Below are 20,571 nucleotides of genomic sequence, written 5' to 3' on the forward strand. Positions count from 1 at the left end.
GCAAGCGTAGGGGACTCTGTGGAGGAGGCCTGGATGCCTCCCAGCTCTCCAGTGGGGCCGAGTTGATAGATTTGGTCTCAGAACGTCTTTTATCTGCAGAGCCCTTCATGGAGCTGGGCATGCAAACAGGAGGAACACTTGAAGGTTAAGGGCTTCCTACGAAAGAACCTCCAGTAGAAGGACAGCCCAGGTGTGTCCCACCTGGCACCGCAGCCCTGACGCCACAGCAGGGGGGCTGTAGGCAAGGGCCGCTAGCTTGTCTGCCTGGAAGCCTGACTTGCTGACTGGGAATTCTTTCTGCAAGGACACGCCTGACCCAAGTGCCGGTTCCCAGGGATGACCTTGCTGGCGCATGCAGGGGGCTGCACGGACAGATTCCTCACATAACTCAGGATCCCCGGGCGGGTGGGAGCCCAGCACAGGGGCGGTGCTGGAATCTATCTCCCGGGACTGATAGCTCCTTGGAGAACACATCTGTGCATTTTCCACATGCCCCTCCCCACCGCAGGGTCAGCTGTCACAGGCCACAGCCGTGGAGATGAAGGAATGGATAAAATCTGTGTAGGAAACAGTCTCTCCGGCTTTTGTTTCCATTCTTTTAAAACAAAGTTGTCCCTCTCCATGGAAAAAGAAGGCACGGTTCATGCAGAGACACATCTGTCGACATCTGAGTCAGCAGGGCTGTGCCAGCTAGCTCCACCTCTGGCGCTCCAGGGAGTATCCGGTGCATCCAGGGCACCTCTAGAGGAGGGTGTGGCTTCTGTAGAGACGGCTCACCTGGATGGCATATCCGACAGGGACGGGCCCTGCACCCCCCCAGGCCCTGTACCCCCACCATCCTGTGCCCCCACTGCCCTGCACCCCCACCCTGCAGCTACATCCTTGGCTCTGGTCCAGGGTAGGGCCAGGGAATCGGCAGGTGGCTCTGGCAAGAGCCTTTGTGAGGAAGGAGCAAAGGTGGAGCAGTTTCCTGGAGGCACCGAGGGCTGGGAGGCACGTGTGCCGCCCCGGCAGTGCTGGTCTGACTCCGGTGCAGGACTCCATGGGACAAGGTTACCTGGGCCCCTGGAAAATAAGACGCACTTTCTTCTCCTCCTTCTTGGAGGCTCCTGTGCCTCAAAGCATAAGTTTTCTTTTGCCTTTTCTGAGAAAGCACATTTTGTTATGGGAAAATGAAACCAGAGAACTCGCTCCACCCGGAGCTGAGGGCAGATAAACAAAACAGCCCACACGTGGGTCCTGGGCAACAGGACAGTCCCTCCCCTCCCTAATGCCCCTCACCAGGCATGCACGCACTTGCACACACCACTTACCCATGGTGACCCGCACCCCCAGGCAACCACCGCAAAAGTGGGGCCCCACTGGTCCTCGTTCCCAGATTTTCTGATATTTGCATCACTAACCGTGTTGCTTTGGGCACTGTTTTCAGTTGAGTTAGAGAAACCAGACACCTCCCTTTCAGTGATAGAGATTTCAGATCCTATCTGGTTTTGCTGTTTCGTTTCACCTAAAACATGCCTCTCAGGCATGAAAAAAGCGCTCTGGTTCTGGGAACCTCCACAAGCGAGGGATGTAGACTCCCTTACTGACCCTCTGGGGAACTCTGAGAGGGATTATCTGCCTTTGCAGAGGAAGAGGCAGGGGGTAGTGGGAGGGAGGGCTGAGACTCTGTCCCGGCCACAGGGCCCGTGTGCATCCCTTCCGTGCCAGGGTCCTCTCCAGTGAAGCCAGGGCCACCTGGCCAGGTGCTCAGGCCCCGTGGCACTGCAGGTGGTCACCTGGGAGCTTAAAATCCATCAAAGTCAGGCCACCCAGAGGGGAGGGGTTGGGGCTTGAGTGGAGGGGCTTAGTGGTCACACTTAGCGCCTGGTGAAGGCCCTGTGTGGCCAACGTTGAGGCCCCTGGACCAGAGGGGGCAAGACCAGAGGACCGGGCAGGGCAAGGTAAGAGGTCTCATGGAGACAGGATTGTCACCACCTGCCAGAGGCGGAGAAGGACCCCCTCGAGCTTCACCCCTGCCTCCAGGCACTCTCCAGCGACACAGCCTCCACGTGGGCTCCTTGCCACTGTCTCAGTGACCGACTGTCTTCCTTAGGGTCAAGCCTAGGGGCAGTGGTGGCCAGCCTCAGGGCCGTGGCAGGGACTAGCCTGTGTCCATCTTCCTGTGGAGACCAGTGAGCAGCCAGCACTTCGACCAAGCCTACCACGGGGCCTGGGGGAGGGGTGTCAGAGAGGAGCAGGGCCCACAGAGGGACAGAGGGACTGAGGACCGCACACCTGCACTTCCTCTAGAGTGCAGGTCAAGCTGGGCCTGGACCAGCAGGGACAAGGCGATGGCAGCACACAGGCTGGCGGTCCATGGGGGCCTGCTGGGGGTCGGGGCCTGAGGCGGAAACAGGCAGGGCCTGAGGTGGCCCAGTGCTCCTCGGTCAGGCCCCCCTCGGTGGGGAGGTGGGGGGAAAGCCCCCTCGCGGTCTCGGGGCCCCAGACACCCTCCCAGCTCTCTTCACTGCCCCTCAGAGCATCTGCTCCACCCTCAAGGCCTCCGCCAAGACCCGCCTCTTCCGGCTTTTCCTCTGTCCTGAGGTCCTAGGGCCACAGCAGCAGAGTCCTACATGCCAGGTGAGTGGGAACGACAGACGTTTGTCGTCTCACTGTCTGGAGCCCAGAGTCCAGAGTCACGGTGTTGCAGGGCCTCGCTTCTTCCACGGCTGCTGGGAGGGTCCTTCCCATGGGTCCAACTGCTGGCGGCTCCTGGGGAGCGCCCAAGGTCACCCTCTGTCCTCATCTGTCTCCAGTCTGTCGTCCTGCAGCCCCACTTCTTCTGTCTGTCACGTCTCCCTCTGCCCCCACTTCACAGTCACTTTTGATGGCCTTCAGGGCCCACCTAGAGAGCCCAGGGTAGTGTCCCACCTCAGGACCCTTAACCCCATCCAAATAAGGTCACACCCGTGTGTCCAGCGGATTAGGACTCAGTGTCTTTGGGGCCATTTTCCACTGAGCAGCTCCTGGCAGTTAAACCGGCCTCCCAGGCACTCTAACCGGCATGGAGGCTGTCCCTGCAAGGCGGTCACTCCCTGTGACCAGGGCAGATGTACACTCCTGTGGGGCCCACTGCTTCTCCTCCACTGACCCGCATCTGCCTTCAGGGAGCTCGTGGTCCACACAGAGGCCCTGCTTCCACCAGCGGCATCCTGTGGGGCCCAGGGAGGGTGGCCGGCTGGGCACCCAAGGAGAGGAGGCTCTTTCAGAGGGTGGTGGGTGGCTGAGACCCCAGTGCAGTGGCCGCCATTCAGCTGTGTTCTCCCAATGCCTCCTAGCTGGTGTGTCCCTCAGGCGCAGAGACGCCTGGTCCCGTGCCCTGGGCCTCATCTCTGGAAGCCAAGCAAATGTCACACAGGTCTCCCTGAACCTGCCCAGGTTAAGCATCTCTATCAAGGACTCTGGTTCCGTGTCACTGCAGGCGGGCACATCTCACCTCCTGGCTGAGCCCCCTGCACCCTCTGCATTACCGACCCTAGCCGTCCATACACCCCACCCCATTCTGTCTTCAGCTTGCACCTCATCCCTTAGCAGTGGTTGTCTTTGTGACCAGCTTCCCATCGGCCGCAGGCCGTCCCTGCTGTGAGGGGACCCACAGGAGGGGGCTTCCGTCTTGGGCCCCTGGGGCACGAGGAGTGTCCTGTCCTGAGGGCCATGGACTCTGCTGGGAGCTGGTTCTCTTCACACATCAGGACTGTGGGTGACACACCCGGAGGCCAGGACGAAGCTCGAGGCTCAGACCAGCCACGTGGAGCCATGCCCTGTGGCAGAAGCTAGTGGGCTGCCCAATGAGGTGGGGAGTGTCAGCCTGGCCCCTAGTTAACCCAAGTCAGACACGGATGGAGGTCAGCTGGACAAAAGGAGACTTTGGAGAGGACAGACAGGAAACGAGCTTGTGTCCTTCCAGGGGGCAGTGAGCTCCGTGGTCTGTCAGAGGGGCCCCGGCCCCACTCCCTGTCCCTAGGGGGGTCCGTGGCACCCTTACCTCCTTGGTGGGACTGCATCCATGGCCTTGAGGTCGGCAGGCAGACACCAGGCTTAGGGCTCAGGACGACTGGGTCTGTGGGGCCTGGAGAAATGCAGGCGGGGACATGGAGGCAGCAGCTGGAAGAGGGGTTCAAAGTGGGACCCTGAGACATGGGGGTAGAGGCAAGGCCAAAGGAGGGGGCGGGAGGCCTCACAGTGACCCAAGTGCCTAGACCCGGGGAAGGCGGACAGGGTACCTGCACCCGGGGGAAGGTGAGCGGGGTGGACTGGGGAGGACTGGGCGCTTCCGGGGAATGGGGGTGGGTCCTATCTGGGAGCTGGTTTGTGAGCCCCACCAGGTCTCAGCCCACAACCCGATTGTCATGCACAGTTGGGGTCTGGATGGGGCCGGGGGAGGGGGAGACAGCCTCTCTCCTGTCATCCATGGGGGGTACTGGGGTGAAAACCGCCGGCAACACCCCCTGAAGGCCGATGCACCAGGATGGGCCCAAGGGCTTGTGCAGTCTAATTGACTCAGGGTCCTCCATGTGGTTTGATTTAAGCTTTCAGTAAGAGTCCAGCTCGGTGACGTGTTTGCTGATGAAGACCATTTTCTCCTCCAGGTCTTTAAGGGAGAAAAGCAAAGAATGGGGCTGGCTGGAGCCATTTCTTTGTCCATCGGGGAGGCTATGCTGGCGGTAGAGGTTGGGGGGAGGCTCCCTCGTACTGTCCCCTTGGTGGGTAAAGGCCTTCCTATGCTTCCTGGAATGTGGCTTTTATTTTGTAACAAAGCAAATGTTTTAATGTTTGTTTTCCTTTAACAAGTAAACTTTGGCTCCAGCAAATGTCAGAGAAAATGCAGCAATAAACCCAAATATTCATGATTAATGGAGGGAGAAAAATGATCCCCCTCCTCACCCTCCCCCAAAGCTGCTCCCAGGTGGGACTTTTCAGGGAAAGTCAGCCCTTCAGAACCTAGGCCAGCTTCCGTTCTTTCTAGAGAGAGTGTTTCCCTGGCCTGGGGGCCCTGTTGCAAAGTCCCCTAAGCTCTGGGGAGGGCCCTGCAGACAGCCAGTGCCTGATGTCACATCTTAGCTCAAGACAGTGCATTAATCCTCAGCGCCCCAGACACTGGGGAGTGGGTGGCCTTTCCATGTCTCCCATCAGGGCAGGGGCCTGGGCCTTCAGACTCATCCCCCAACTGACCAGTCATTTCTGCCAAGAGCAGTTCCTGGAGGGGACCCTGCAGAGTGACAGCACCCAACAAAGACCCCCTAGGTTGTCAGGAGGCCTTGACCCCAGAGCCTCTTGGGAGATGCCCCAAACATGGTCCAAGATGGTCCCCCAAACCAGCCTGCGTGTCTGCTGCTCTGAGTCACTTCAAGGGAAACCTGGCCTGACAGAGAAAGAAGGCTGGTGTGTAAGGAAGCATGGATACCTGGTCTGATCACATCCGTTCACACATGTACAGGCTCACACACACGTGTGTGTGCAATCCACACATGCTCATGCACATGCACACACATATGTATCTTCACACCTACCCACATGTGCACAGGCTCACACATGTGCAACACACTCGTGCACACATACACCCCCTCACACCCACCCACACATACACACACACACTCCTAGGGCCTGGCCACTGGTCTTGACTGGCATCCCCAGGATTCTCAGCTCCTGACTACTATCACCAGAGTCTGTGGTCACTGTAGAAGGCCAGACGAGGACACCGCAGGTCCCAGACCCCTGAGCACAGCCCCCCATTGAGGTGGCCTCTGCAGTAGAGCAGCAAACAGTTTCAGGAGGTGACCCCTCCCCACCTTCTTCCTCCCCCTCTCCTCCCCTTCAGTTCCTTTCTTAGGAGCTGAAACTCATTCATGAGATGGACAGAGACCATGACTGGCAGGCCCCGTGGGGTCATCCCACCACTCCTGGAGCCTGAGACCCCATAGGAAGCCCTCATCCTCCTCCAGGGTCAGGTGTTGGGCGTTTGGGAGTGGCTTACTCTCTGCTGTATTCTGTAATGTGAGGGAAGAGTAGCTATGATGTAATGTTAAGCTCATGGGTTGACCAGCTAGATAACACCTGCCCCACACGCTGCTTGAGGAAGAAGTGGGCAGATTGAAGTGATGGATCGCACTTCCCACTCTGGGTCCCCATCTTTGCTATATGACTTGGAGTCCCTCCTCCTCCAACACTGGCCCAGCCACAGGACTCTCTGGCCAATGAGGTGTCAGCAAATGTGACACAAGCAGAGGCTTGAAGGGCACATGTCCAAGTGGGCATGTTCACTGTTGTCTTTGTCACTACCATTAAATCATGCCTGGGCTGGTCTGATGGAGGAGGTGGAGGCTTGTATCAATGCTAAGTCCTCAGCCAGCCAACCCCTGCATGTGAGCAAGCCCAGGCAAGAGCAAGGTAAATATGAGGAAAAACACACCCACACATATCATAAGCAAACTACAGAAAGCTAAGACAAAGAGAAAATCTTAAAAGCAGGAAGAAAAGGCAACTTCTGTCAAAGGATCACAGCAAACTTTCCTAAGGGAATAATGGAAATCAGAAGACAATGGGAGAGATATTCAAAGAAAATCAGTTCTTCCTAAGAGTTTTTGAGGAGTTTTAATTAATTTATTTAACTTTTTACTTTGAGATAAGTTTAGATTCTAGTCTTTAGAAGAGTTAAAAAAATAATACCAAGGGTCCCCATGGATCCTTCCTTGAGAACCCCCTAATGTCAACATGTTACATGACCATAGCTCAAGGGTCAAAACTAAGACAATCATTGGTACAATACAGTGAACTGAACAACAGACTCTCAGAGAATTTCACCAGTTTTTCACTAATGTCCTTTTTCTGTTCTGGGATCCCATCCCATCTTAATCTCCTCCAACCTGGACAGCCTCTCAGCCTTTCCTGCCTTCCACCTCCTTGACCCTCTTGAAAAGTACTGGTTAGGTATTTCACTGAATGACCCTTAATTGGTGTTGGTCTGATGTTTTCTCATGGGTGTTAGAAAGATCGCCACACAGAACCTCATATCAGGGGACCAGGTAAACAGGGTGCCTTGTTACTGGAATTAAGCTTGTTCATGTGAGTCAGGGGCACCTTCCCAGAGTCTCCAACACAAAGTCACTTATTCCTCCTTTCATTCTCTGTCCACCGGAAGCCAGCCATGGAGACCAACCTTGTGCTCCAGGAGAGGGCAGGTCAGCTCTGTCTCTCAGAAAGCAGAAAAATGTTTGTGACTCATACCAAACCACCACAGAGCTTAATATTCTGCGCTATGCAAGTATCCTGCTTTACTTTTAAGTTTTGCCCATTGATTTTAGCCTTTATGAGTGCATCTTGGCTAGGGTCATTTTTATTGCAGTGTCATAATGATGGCTTTCTGTTTCCCTGATTTCTCCCACACACATAAAAGATAGTTGATAAAAGAGAGAATATTTAAGGAATTTAAGGAGAGGAGACAGGACACAGAACACATGGGAATAAGAGGAGATGAATTATAAGACAATGGTTGTGACCCCAAATACCGTAGAAATTATATTAACAACAACTGAACAAAATGCTGTCAAAGATAGACTAGATTTAAAAAGAAAACAAAAATCTAACAATATCCTGCTTATATGGGAATAAATCTGAAAAACACATAAAAGATGAAAGTAAAGAAAGAGATGCAAAAATATGCCATTCGGTCACTAATGGAAAGAAAGCTGATGCAGCCACACAAATGGCAAGGCCGTGTCACCAAAGTGACCCTGAAATGCAGTAGGGAGGAAGGCCCATCAATGCACAGTTCTGCGCTCATTGGATGTGTATCTGAGACTTTTCCTTATGTCACACTGCCACGTTAGTTACAGGTGGATTGCTGCTCCAAAGGTTAAAGGTAAACAACAAAGAATTGGGGGATATGGTGTAAGGAAGTGTATAGTCATGGTATCCTAAATAGAACAGAAAAAGCATGCATCATAAAGATGCATGAAAAATGTGACCTTCTGAGTTACCGTACGTGTCCTGTAGTTGGACTAGTGAGGATTTGTGTAGGGAACCCATGAAGAGCTCTTGCCATTCAAGAGGAGTCATGTGCACAGCCCAGGAGACACACAGGCTGGACTTGGCCCCTTCGTAGTGGGGACCCCTAAGCGTGTGGAATGACGCATTAGGGAGACCTGATCCTACCAGGAAGGCTCAAATGGAAAGAGGGACAACTCCACATGTTGACAAGAACCGTGAAACCAGAGCCCTCACACGGCACTGGTGGATGCGCAGGTGTTACAGCCTCTTTAGGAAACTGGTGGTCACCCTCCTCTGAGGTGTGATCCGTGATTCCCTCCCCATATGTACCTTGAAGCACCGACTCAAGTTCACCAAGGGGTATTCATAGCAGCATGATCCATAATCCCCTATGTTGGAGACAACTGAAATGTCCATGGTGGACATTTGGTTGTGGCAAAATGTCTATCCAATGGAATTCTGTGCAGGATTGAAACAGACCACTGTATACAGTTGGGCACCAATGTGTGCACCTGGCAGGCATACAGTGGGGCACCAATGTGTGCACCTCACAGGTAAAATATGCAACATACTATTACTCAGCAAATAGAGAAGAATGCCATCAGATGAGCTGCACCAATATGAATGGACCTGCAGATGGTCACAGTGTCCCCAGATGTCACATGGGCAAGACTAGTTATATACACTCCCGCTTGTAGGTAGAATCCAAGTAAGTACAAATGAACCACTCTACAATAGGGGCACTGACACATGCTTACTGCAGGCGTACAGCTGGCCAACAGCAGCCGTTCATAATTAGCAGGATGGAAGGAAGTGCCCCCTCCAGTGGTGCAGGTGGGGGCTGGAGCTTCGGGACACCCCCTTCCATCTTGCAGGGCACCTGATCCTGCTCTAAGCACAGTTGGACCTGGGTGGTTACCACCCAGCTTCTCCCCTCGATAGACTGCCAGCTCCTGGGAACAGGGACTCTCTGAGCCATACCACAGGGTGCCTGGTAGGTCACAGGCGAGGATTCCGCAATGAATTAGGAGGGGAATTCTGAGCGAGGAGCATTAGGGCCAGATTGACTCAAGGCTGGTGAGTAACTCCGGGGGATTCTGCTGAATCAGTTTCCTGGGTTGGCTGAAGTCTGGATCGTAGGCTCCGAACAAATGGAAGCTCCTTGGCCTCTGGGACTGAACCATTGGATGTTTGGTGGATACGTCCAGAAAGAAGTGTGACTCACACAGGCCGTCTGAACACTGATGGGGTAAACAGCTCCAACAACTTCTGCTCATTTGGAACCAGAGGAAGTTGGAGCTGAAGCGTGAACAGTGAGGTGGAGACTGGCCAGAACCTGGATGGCCTAATTCTAGCTTTTTCTGCATTACACAGGGACTGGTGACCATGTCCCCGGAGCATCTCAGGGACACGGCCGACAAAATCACCCGTCAACATTTTCACTGACGATCAGTTAGATTTGTCCTGGACAGTCTGTTCCCAGGGCAGGGGAACCAGGCTGGATCTTCTGCAGAAGGATGGGGTAGGGGAGCCCCCACTGCCCAGGATGTCGGGGCTGAGGGAGGCACAGAAGCCTGGCTGGGACAGCTTGGGGTTTGTACCAGGACCAACCAGAAGATCACAAAGGTGTCTGAGATGAGAGCAAGGATTCTGACCCCATAATGTTCTCAGGCTCTTTTTTTCACACAAACCCATCAATCCTAAAGGAAATCAGTTCTGAATATTCATTGGAAGGACTGATGCTGAAGCTGAAGCTCCAATACTTTGACCACCTGATGAGAAGAGTGGACTCAATTGGAAAAGACCCTGATGCTGGGAAAGATTGAGGCCAAATGGAAAAGGGGGCATCAGAGAATGAGATGGTTGGATGGCATCATTGACTCAGTGGACATGAGTTTGAGCAAGCTCTGGGAGATGGTGAAGGACAGGGAAGCCTGGTGTGCTGCAGTCCCATTGGGCTGGACACAACTGAACAGGGTCAGACACAACTGAACGACTGAACAACAGCATTCACGGGGGATCACAGTGAAGTTGGGATTCACTCCACAGCCAAGCTGTGCTCCTGGGGGCTAGACTGAGACTGGGGATAATTAGGGTTGCTTGAAGCCACATTAGCTGGGCACCAACGGCATAAGAGACAACACCGGACAGCTGTCTGCTGACAACCAGCCTGCTCCTCCTCCTAAGGATCCAAGCAGCCCCTCCACCAGTTCCTTCCTACAGAGGATGAGAAGTGATGCAGTCATCATAAATGTCACTCTGTCCTTGCACTCTCTGGGTTCAGAAGAGCAGCACCCAAGATGTGTCTGTTTCCCATTCCTGCCTGTTGGCTGCCTACAGCCCCTCCTGTAGTGGGAGCTGAGCCCTGATGTGAGGAGGGGAGATGCCTACCATCCATGTCCCTTTGAAGCCCAGGCCAGGGTGTCTGTGGAAGAAGAAAGGACTTCTGGGTTCTGAGTCCTGGGGAGCACACAGTGTTAGAACCAGACCCTGGGAGGGGCTCCCGGGGCCACAGGACACCCCCCTTCATCCCACCTGCAGGGGAACCCCTGGTTGCACAGAGGAGCCCACCCTGGAGTGGAGACCCTGAGAATCACTGGGGAGGGTGTGCGAATCCTAGAGACACCAGGCGTTAGACCAGAGGAGGCTCCATTGCCCCAAGAGGCCTGGGAGGGTGCCAAGGGCTGGAACAGGAGATAAAGACGCAGCGACCACATCTGACACCAGCACAGGGCTGTCAGAGCCACCGCAGGGAACCATCCGAAGTCCCTTGAACCTGAGCCCGTTGGGAAGTGAGAAAGTCGCCACCGTCTACATGATTTAGTAAATCCGACTCCGTTTGTGCCCAAGACTCAGGGTCTGCGACAGACTCAGGACAGGAGGGCGCTGTCATCTCCCTTTTATCCCGAGTGGCTTGGCTTCTGTTCGTGGGATCCTCACTGTTCAGATCCCAGAGACCTGGAAGCAGACCCTCCTCCGCCAGGTCAAGCCCACTTCTGTGTTCAGTTCACTTGTACCTTTCCTGACATTTGGAGGTTTTATCCTCAAGGTGAGAAGTGAAAGTTCTGTGGATTTGCCTCTCAGCTTTCTTTTGTCTGTGACCTGAGTAAAGAAAGCTCCAGGTACGGTTACTGGGGACAAGCGTGCCAAGCACCCTTTGGCTCTGGGTCCTGCATCTGCTTCCTTCCTGCTGCCCACAGACTCCACGTGGACTCGGTGATGCAGAGAGGCCAGCTGGCCAGGTTCCCTGTCCGTCCCCTCTGAGATTTGAGACCCGCAGCAGGGGCACACGGCTGGATGGCTAGATGGCTAGACGAGCTGCCTTGGGGCCGTGGCTCCCTCTGGCCCTGCGGGAGATGGAGAGGCAGGGACGAGAGGGGCTGGCCCGTTGCACCGCCTCCTTCCCTCAGATTCAGGAGACTCCCACAGGCCCCTGTGTGTGAGCCACAAGATGGAAGGGAGGAAAAATCAGCCTCTCCCCACCTCCTTCAGTCCTCTTTGGGGATTCGGGTCCTCCATGCCTTGGGCCCGGGGAGAGCCCAACGGGTGGGGAGAGGGAAGGTGTGGCCAGAGGGCTGGGGGTCAGGGATGGAAGGTCAGAGTACCTGGCAGGCCTCCAGGCTCAGAGGAGCTGGGCTGGCGGGTCACAGGGCCTGGGAACCAGAGTAGCCCTGGGGCCCATGGCCTGGCGGGGGAGGCTGAGCTCCAGCCTTTCATGCCCTGGATGATGGGGCTGTGGCTTAGAGGGCTGCTCCATCCCAGCCTTGGAGACGGAGAACCAGCCTGGCTCCCTGCCCACAGCCCAGGTCAGTGGGAACCCTGGGCCCACCCGAGTCTCTGCAGAATCTCTGGGGCTTCTGTCCTCACCAGCACTTCTGCAGAGGGCAGCAGCCTCTCCGCTTCCCACGGCCGGCTCCTCCCAGCTTCCGTGCCAGCTCCCAGGCAGGCATGCTTCCCGACACCCACTCCAGATCCATGTGCATGGCCATGCATGTGTGTACGTATATCTGCACATGTGATGTGTGTCCATGTGTGCACACATGTCCGTGTGTGCATACGTATCCACATTTACATACATGTCCATGTGTGCACATGTATATGCGTATGTGCATGTGCGTCCGTGTGTGCATGCATGTCTGTGTGTGCATACACACCCACGTTTACATAAATGTCCATGTGTGTCCGTGTGCACATGTATCTGTGTATGTGCATGTGTCCATGTGTGCGTGCATGTCCGTGTGTGCATATGAATCCATGTTTGCATACATGTCCATGTGTGCGCGTACGCTCGTCCATGTATGCATGTGTGTCCACATGTGTGCATGTCAGTGTGCGTGTACATGTCTGTGGGCACGCATGCTTATGCATGTGCTACACTTCCCAAGGGGGTCTGTGGGGGGCTCTTCTGCTGAAGGTCCTCATTTCTACCTTCTGCTCTATAACACCACCTACAACGAGAGGCTCAAGGAAGTGAGGGAGCTCAGGAGAGCATTCCTAGGGATCCCTGAGGTGGGAGGGTGGCCAGGCTGCATGAAGGGGTTGAGGGAGCAGAGAGGCAGCTGGCCAGCTGCATGAGGAGCCCTGCTGGGTTATGGGATGGCAAGGAATCCTGGGACTGCCCCTCCCATGATGGGGACAGCTGGTCTAAATTGCTGACCCACCAGAGCTGTGGAAGGAGACTTGGACAGAAGAGGAGAAGTTCATGCCCTTAATAATGGAAAGGCAGGGGCAGATTCTGGGCCCCGGGGGTCTGGGTGTGGGAGATGAGCAGGCGGGGCTGGGGCTCTGGTGAGGCCCAGCCTCTCCAGGGCACGTGTGGGTAGAGAGGGTGCAGGAGGGGAAAGACGCATGGCTGCTCTCCGAGCCTTGGAATCCATGACACTCCATATAGCCTCTAGCCTGCCAGGACTTTCCTGACCCCCAGGACCAAATGCAGCTGACACAGTGGCCTCTTCTTCAAAGGCTGGCCCTAGGTTGTGGGATATGGGTGCCCGGCAGACACACCCAGGAGGGCACACGCAGGAGGGGAGGAGAGTTTGGCAAAGGCTATTTACAAGGACTGGTGCAGTAGACAGGGTCTGCAACTGGAGTGGCTGTGCCTGGGCCTGCAGGGCAAGGGGGTGACCAGGGAGGGGGATACTTTGAGCCTTCTTCCTCCCATTGCCAGGGATTTAGGCGGGACAGAAGTAAAACCCAATCTCTTTCCCACCCAGGAAACTTCTCCATAAAGGCAGAAGAGAAGGACATAATTCTATGATGAGTCAGCATTTAACCAGAGTGTGAGGCATATCACAGCCACTGCTGAAGCCACTGCAGAGATAGAAAGAGACCAGGCTCTTCTCAATAAGGAGCCTTTGCAGTGTAAGTCCATGGCTCGTTAGGCCCACCCCCACCCCACCCCCCAGGAAACAGGAGTCGGGGGGTCACCTTCCTTAAAGATCTCTGTTCAAAGCCCTGGTTCCCAGGCCTTGAGGAGACATTCCTGAGTGGTGAGACAGGCCAGAGGCTTATGTAGCCATTAACATGATTTACAAACATTTGGAAATGATGCAGAAAGATGTTCTGGAAAGAGAGGGGAGGGGGGAGTCTCTTCTCTTATTTTCAAAGGGAGGAATTCTTGTCTGCCCTACTGGCTCCCGCTGGCAGACCCTCGGTGGCCCCTGGGCATCCTGGGCCCTGGGCACACAGGGAGGTCTGCAGAAGCAGCAGAGGGCAGGGCCCAGAGTTGGCTCGGGATGAGGGGCACAGCCAGCCACAGTGGGGACCCCAGCCCTGAGAGCACAGAGCCGCGTGGCTCCCGGCCCCGTCTTTGGGAGAGGTCAATAGGGACTCGTCCATGGCCGCCGTCCAGCTGCTCTCGCCAGCCCACATTCTCTTGCAGGAAGAGGACTAAGGCGCGTTCCTGGTAATAGACCAACATCCATCAAAGTCTGATTCCCCAAACCCCAGGCCTGGATGTGGGAGGGAAGTAGGGGGCCCAGCAGGCCATGACTCAGGCCCGGAGCTGGGATGAGACCTGCACAGTCGGCTCAGGACGTGGGGCAGGAGCGTCCACCCACACACTGCATGGTCAGCTGGGTTGTATCTTTTCCTGTAAAAGTTGGACATGAACTCCTAGACACCGGACGTGATGCACTCTTGTTAGGGGAAACACTGACTGACGCCAGGCAAGATAGTAACCACTTACGTGAGCTATCTTACAACAAAATGTCCTGGTAAGGAACGTGGAACTAGCAAGCTACCACCAACTGGAAGGATTAGGGAAAAGTCAAAAGGGGAAAGAGGACTCCAGTCCAAGTGTCCTACCAACCCCCCAGAATCCTCCTCGCTGGCATCATCTTGGCTGAGGGACATGTGGACCACCAGGAAGGACTCTGAGTCAGAATGATTGGTCAGAGACAACAAGAAACTAATCCCATCACCATAAAACCTGAGACTGAGCCACGTGGCCTCCTGGGTTCCCTTACCCTCCTGCTCTCTGCCCCTGGGTGCCTCTTCCCGATAGTCTCTCGCTGTGTCAGCACACATGTCTCCTCAGACAATTCATTTCTGAGTTTTAGACAAGAGCCCACTCTCAGGCCCTGAAAGGGTTCCCCTTTCCTGCAACCTTCTGGGATAATGAAGCCACCTGTAATACTCAAGAAACAGGTTCTGTCAAGACAACTTTGCAGAACATCTACTGTAGGGACAGCGGGCTGACATCGGACTTTCTTGTTACCCCATCAGCCGATGGGCCACCCTGCATGTCTGGCCTGGGGGTCTGTATAATTTTAAAAAGAAAAGATTTTTGAGGGTTTCTGAGTTTAAAAGCAATATGAACTCTGTGTGGGTACCTAAACGTCCTACAGGAGAGGAACAAAAATCTTTCTCCTACATTCCTAAGTTCTATTCCCAAGACCTGTGAATTAAACTGAGAAAAGCCAGATTAACAGAGGGAAAAGGTTTTTTACACACACATGACAGGGGCGTTACAGGAAATAAAACTCCAAAGGAGCAGGATTAGGGGGTGGTGGGGTGGTTACACATCGTTTTAACAAAGAGAGACACTTGTGGAGATGAGAATAGAAGAGGCGGGGGGTGTTGGCTGCGGGGGTGAGTTGTGGGGAGGAAACAGGGCTTGTTTAGTGAGGTTTGTTATACAGACTCAAGCCCAAGATTGACCTCCTGAGGACATGTTTGCACATGGAAATGATCTTCAGAAAAGGAAAGGAAGGAGCAGGCAGCAAGCCCTCCAGTGTTTGTTGTTTCTTAACTGCCTCCAGCTCAAAATAATCCTCACGGCAAAGGGGCACGTTTCCGGGTGGCGTGTTCTGATTTCCTTCAATCCAAAAGTAGATCAGAGTTTTCAAGGAAAAATAAGTTCAAAGAAGCTTTGCTGAAGAAACACCTGCAGCTTCCCCCACAGGCAGCCGGTGATTTAGCAGGACCTTCTCTCTCTGCAGCCATTGCTGCCCAGGTCACCCAGGGACCTTGTGCTCTAGCCTGGTGGTCCAGGCAGCTATTCCTGTGACCTCTGACCCTGGGTGCAGTCATCTGGCTCTCCCTCCCCCTACTCTTGGCTCAGAGAACCCAGCCCAGGTGTTTCTGCAGCCCCTCCTCTTGAACTGCACGAGGATCCTGAGGGTCCTGTGACCCGCCCCCGCCCTGCCACCCAGGCATCCACTGGGCTGCACCTGTACTGGGCAGGTTAGGTTGCCCGGCAGTTGCCTGTCAGCGGCACAGGACGTGGTGTCCTGGGGGGGCTACTGACACCCAGCAGGACCCTGTGGGGCTCCCAGTTTCAAAAGCCCCTCAGAGTCCCCTTTCTTGTTCATAGAAAAAGCCTTTAGTCTCCTAGCTATCCCTGAGTGCCAAAGAGCAGATTCAGCACTTATTAATTAGAGATGTGAGGGAAGCAGGAACAGAGAAGCAGTCAGTCCAGGGCAGTGGTGATGGCTCCAACAATGATAAAGCAGCTCCTCCTCCAGGGATGCACGCAGGAATCTGACCCCAGCTCTGAGCTGTTCTGCAGAAACCAAGACCTCCCCCGACTCCCCCACACACAGCTTCCCCCTCTTGCTGCCCCCACGTGCCTCTCAGTTCAAATGGCCAAGAACTGGACTACACACGCTTAGTCCTGCAAGGTGGGGGGCCACGCTGCTCCAGGAGCAGTGGGTGGCACCCTCACTTGAGGGAGATGGGCAAGGGACTTCCCCCAAAGGGGTTCTGGTGCTGCTCAGCGCCCTCATCCCACTCCCAAGGGACAGCAGACCTGTCCTGCTTTCAGGACCCCGTGGCTGTGGGCATGGGAGGCACAGCATAGCATAGCGACAATGGGGTAAATGCCAGTGCCAGAGAGAGCAGGCAGGGCGGCTTCAGGGAGGAGGTGGCCTGGGACCTGTGACCCATCTTGCTGGGCTGGGAGTCAGCAAGGTCAAGGCTGGGAGGGTCGGGCAGACCCAGACCTGTGTCCCCTACCACCATGCCCCTAAACCTCACTGTGTCCCCTCCAGTGTGACCAGATGCACTGTGGGTATCTCAGGGCACACAGGCTGCCAAGGGGCTGCTGGGACAGCAGAGAAGCCAGACCAGGCAGGGACCCCCAGGTCCTCAGCACACGCGGCCTCAGGCTCCAGCCAAGGTCCTCGGGCGGCAGGCGCAGCAGGAGGCATCACTGGGTCTTCCAGGAACCTCAGCTCCCTAGAGGGGCCTCTGACCCGGTCCAAAGTGGCCCCCATTTTCCTTTCTGTCCTAAGCAGAGGCTCCCTGTGCCCATGTTCCCTGTCACTCACAAGGATGTGGGCATGAGGACCCAGGAGGCCGGGCAGGGCTGACCTGTGTCTAGAGTCTCCCTGGGCCTCATGTGGTCACCCCTGCTCCACCCCCACGGGTGCTCCATAAACGCAGCCGAACCCAGTGAACTTTCCAGCATCATCCCTCCACCCCCCCGCCACCAAGGGAACAAAGGCCCCACGGTTGGAACCTCGTGAAGTTCTTAGCACAGTTTAATAGTCTCCTCTCATTGGCCCCCATGCACCATCAACTGCCTCTTCCTAATCCCCCGAAGGTGAAGTTCCAATACTTTGGCCACTTGATTCAAAGAACTGACTCATTGGAAAAGACCCTGATGCTGGGAAAGATTGAAGGCAGGAGGAGAAGGGGTGAGAGGATGAGATGGTTGGATAATATCACCGACTCAATGGACATGTGTTTGAGCAAATTCTAGGAGATGGTGGAGGACAGGGAAGCCTGGCGTGCTGCAGTCCATGAGGTCACAAGGAGTTGAACACAACTTAGCAACCGAACAACAATGATCCCCTGATGGTGATGACGACGGTGAGGAGGGCCTGTTTGTTCCCTTACATTTTCTGGCTCGTGTGAGGGCAGTTGGGGGTGCAGCCTCTGCAGAAGTCAGAGCAGAAGTGGGTGGGGGGAACCAGACAAGGTTTGACCACAGGTGAGGAGGGCGCTCCCCTGGGGCTGCCAGGCCACCTCTGAGCACAGCTACTGCTCCGGGCCCTTCCGTGTGGCTGTCTGCCCTCTGCTCCCAGCCTGGCTCACCTTCCCTGGGTCTGCAGAGCTGACCCGTCCCCTCAGGGCCTTTGCACAAGCCCTGCTGTGAACCCTCCAGCTCTTCATTCCTGTGCTGCCCCAGGTCCCTGAGAGCCAGGACTCCCACATGTCCTTATTGACGTTCCTTTGGGCAGCTGGATGCCTGGTGAATCAGAGCTTCAAGTCCAGGCTCTGAACTTCCCAACGTGTGGTCTCCTGGCACTTCAGTTTCTTACCCTCTTCTGGTGGGGATGATGGTAGCACTTATGCCAAGCATAAGTGAGCACTGAGTTAGAACCAAAACCTGCATCTACCAGAATTAAATACAGATTAGCGATGTGCTGACGCAGCCCCTCCCCCGCCCAGGAAGCCCTTGTCCAGTTCTGTGCCCATGGCCAGCCCAGCCCTGGCCAACCCAGCCCTGTCCCGAGCTGAGGAGCCTGGTGAATGGAAGAATGGCCGGTCCCATGGATTCTGACTCTGATCCGAGCAACCATCTGGGTCCTGGGACTGATTGTAAATCGGGTCCTTGCCTTGCTCAGGAGTGATGTGAAAGTGGCCCCGGGGCAGTGTTAGTCACCACTGGTCAGATCTGCGGGCAGGAGGGACCCATGGTACCCACAGCAAGGAGGTGGCTGGAGGAAGAGCAGACTGATCCTCAGGGAAGCTCACCGCCCCCTCTCTGGAGCCCCATCTGTCAGTGGACACTCGTCAGCTGAACCCCTCCTGGAGTCCTGGGCGGGTCCTCAGTGGTCATGTGTGGCTTGCCCCAGGGACAGGGCTCAGGAGCCACGGGAGCTCAGGCCAGCGCCCCCCTCCACCGGATGGTCCGTGTTTGTGACCATTACATATGGGCTTCATTTACACCCATTCTGTTGTTTACATGACTGATTGAAACATTTGAAAACCGCAAGATACCAGGCGATTTGACTATTGTTTCCATATTTGACAGGAGATGAGCTGGGATTCTCAACTCCCTGCCGATAAATGCCTTGGCTGGCGAGCTCACCCCCGTCACCCACAACATCCTCTGTGCCCAGCAAGGGACTGGCGCCTGCATCCAGTGGGCCGGCGATCTGAACTCTCGGTAGAGAAGAGTGCATGCACCCGGAAAGCATCATTAGCTGGGAGACCAAACGCCGGAAGCTGAATGTTCATTCCTTGCAGAATAACATCTGATTGGAAAACACCCGGCTCCAGGGAGCTAAGGTCAGCTTTGAAATGTGCAGCTTCAGCGCACTCGGCAGCAAAACAGCCTCATAAACACAGAGCCAGGCCTTGCCTGCTGGGCTTATGAGCGTGTGGCCGCCTCCTTGGGAGAAACAGATTTCATCTCTGACCTAACTGCTCTTTTTTTTCTTTAGTATTTATTTTGAAATCATTTCAAACTTAAAGAAAATTCACAGAAAGTTGCCAGAAGAGAGGGCCTTAATGCTGACTTGCTAATTTCCTGCATTTTATCCCATTTCCTCCAATGCTCACCCTCTGTCTGAAGTGCTTCTAGAATCAGCAGAAAGTAAGTGGGGGACCCTATGTCCACTGGCCCCGAGTACCTCAGTGTGCATCTCCTGGGAGCTCGGACTCTCCCCACAAATCCTCAGTGCAACTGTTGGGTGATGCAACATGACTGTGTTACCCAAGGTCCCTGCTCACCTTCTGTCAAGGGCCCCACAGTGCTCCTTCCCATCAGGGGTGCAGTCCAGGACCTCACACTGAACTTGGACGTCACCTCCCCTCAGGCGCAGGCTCTTCCAGCCTCCCTCTGGCACCTGCTCTTGGCCAGACGTGCGATGAGGCAGTGGGCAAAGGAGGATTGATGTTTGCAGAGCCTCAGCCTAGTAACCCTGAGCTGAGAGAGGAGGGGGCTTGGGTGGAAGAGGGGCCCTGAGTAACAGAAACATTTTGCAAACCATTTGCCTCTGATTTCTCAGCCTCTGTTCTTGCATTGGCTGTAATTTCCAGTACGACACTGCATAGTGTGGTCAGAGTGCTCAGTCTGGCCTGGTCCCAGACTTTAGGGCCCAGCATTTGGTACTTCACCACTGCTGCTGCTGCTAAGTCGCCTCAGTTGTGTCCAACTCTGTGCGATCCCATAGACAGCAGCCCACCAGGCTCCTCCGTCCCTGGGATTCTCCAAGCAAGAACACTGGAGTGGGTTGCCATGTCCTTCCCCAATGCATGAAAGTGAAAAGTGAAAGTGAAGTTGCTCAGTTGTGTCATACTCTTCTCGACCCCATGGACTGTGGCCTACCAGGCTCCTCCGTCCATGGGATTTTCCAGGCAAGAGTACTGGAGTGGGGTGCCATTGCCTTCTCCAGAAGAGGTCTCTAGAATTTTCCATTTTATTGTTTTCCTCTATTTCTTTACACTGATCACTGAGGAAGGCTTTCTTATCTCTCCTTGCTATTCTTTGGAACTCTGCATTCAAATAGGTGTATCTTCCCTTTCCTCCTTTGCCTTTCACTTCTTTTCTTTTCTTAGCTATTTGTAAGGCCTCCTCAGACAATCATTTTGCCTTTTTTGCATTTCTGTTTCTTGGGGAAGATCTTAATCACTGCCTCCTGTACAATGTCATGAACCTCCATCCATAGTTCTTCAGGCACTCTGTCTATCAGATCTAATCCCTTGAATCTATTTGTCACTTCTGCTGTATAATCATAAGGGATTTCATTTAGGTCATACCTGAATGGTCTAGTGGTTTTCCCTACTTCAATTTAAGTCTGAATTTGGCAATAAGGAGTTCATGATCTGAGCCACAGTGAGCTCCAGGTCTTGTTTTGCTGACTGAATAGAGCTTCTCCATCTTCAGCTGCAAAGAATATAATCAATCTGACTTGAGTGTTGACGATCTGGCGATGTCCATCATGTGTAGAGTGTTCTCTTGTTTTGTTGAAAGAGGGTGTTTTCATTCTCTTGGCAAAACTCTGTTAGTCTTCACCCTGCTTCATCTTGTACTCCAAGGCCAAATTTGCCTGTTATTCCAAGTATCACTTCACTTCCTACTTTGCATTC

General features: G+C 54.6%; 1 long non-coding RNA gene across 1 annotated transcript in view; it reads left to right on the forward strand.

The window, feature by feature from the left end:
• LOC147378970 (uncharacterized) overlaps positions 1–18,968 on the forward strand; it is a 47,963-nt gene extending 28,995 nt beyond the window's left edge. Inside the window, exons 3-4 of the long non-coding RNA XR_015136124.1 lie at positions 17,234–17,343; positions 18,512–18,968. This is a non-coding gene — a long non-coding RNA (uncharacterized LOC147378970). The remainder of the gene's footprint in view (positions 1–17,233; positions 17,344–18,511) is intronic.
• The last annotated feature ends 1,603 nt before the right edge of the window (positions 18,969–20,571 follow it).

Source organism: Bos grunniens, chromosome 1 (genome assembly GCF_055505025.1).
Source record: "Bos grunniens cultivar Pamir isolate PY7600 chromosome 1, Bosgru_T2T1.0, whole genome shotgun sequence".
NCBI classification, from domain to species: Eukaryota; Metazoa; Chordata; class Mammalia; order Artiodactyla; family Bovidae; genus Bos; species Bos grunniens.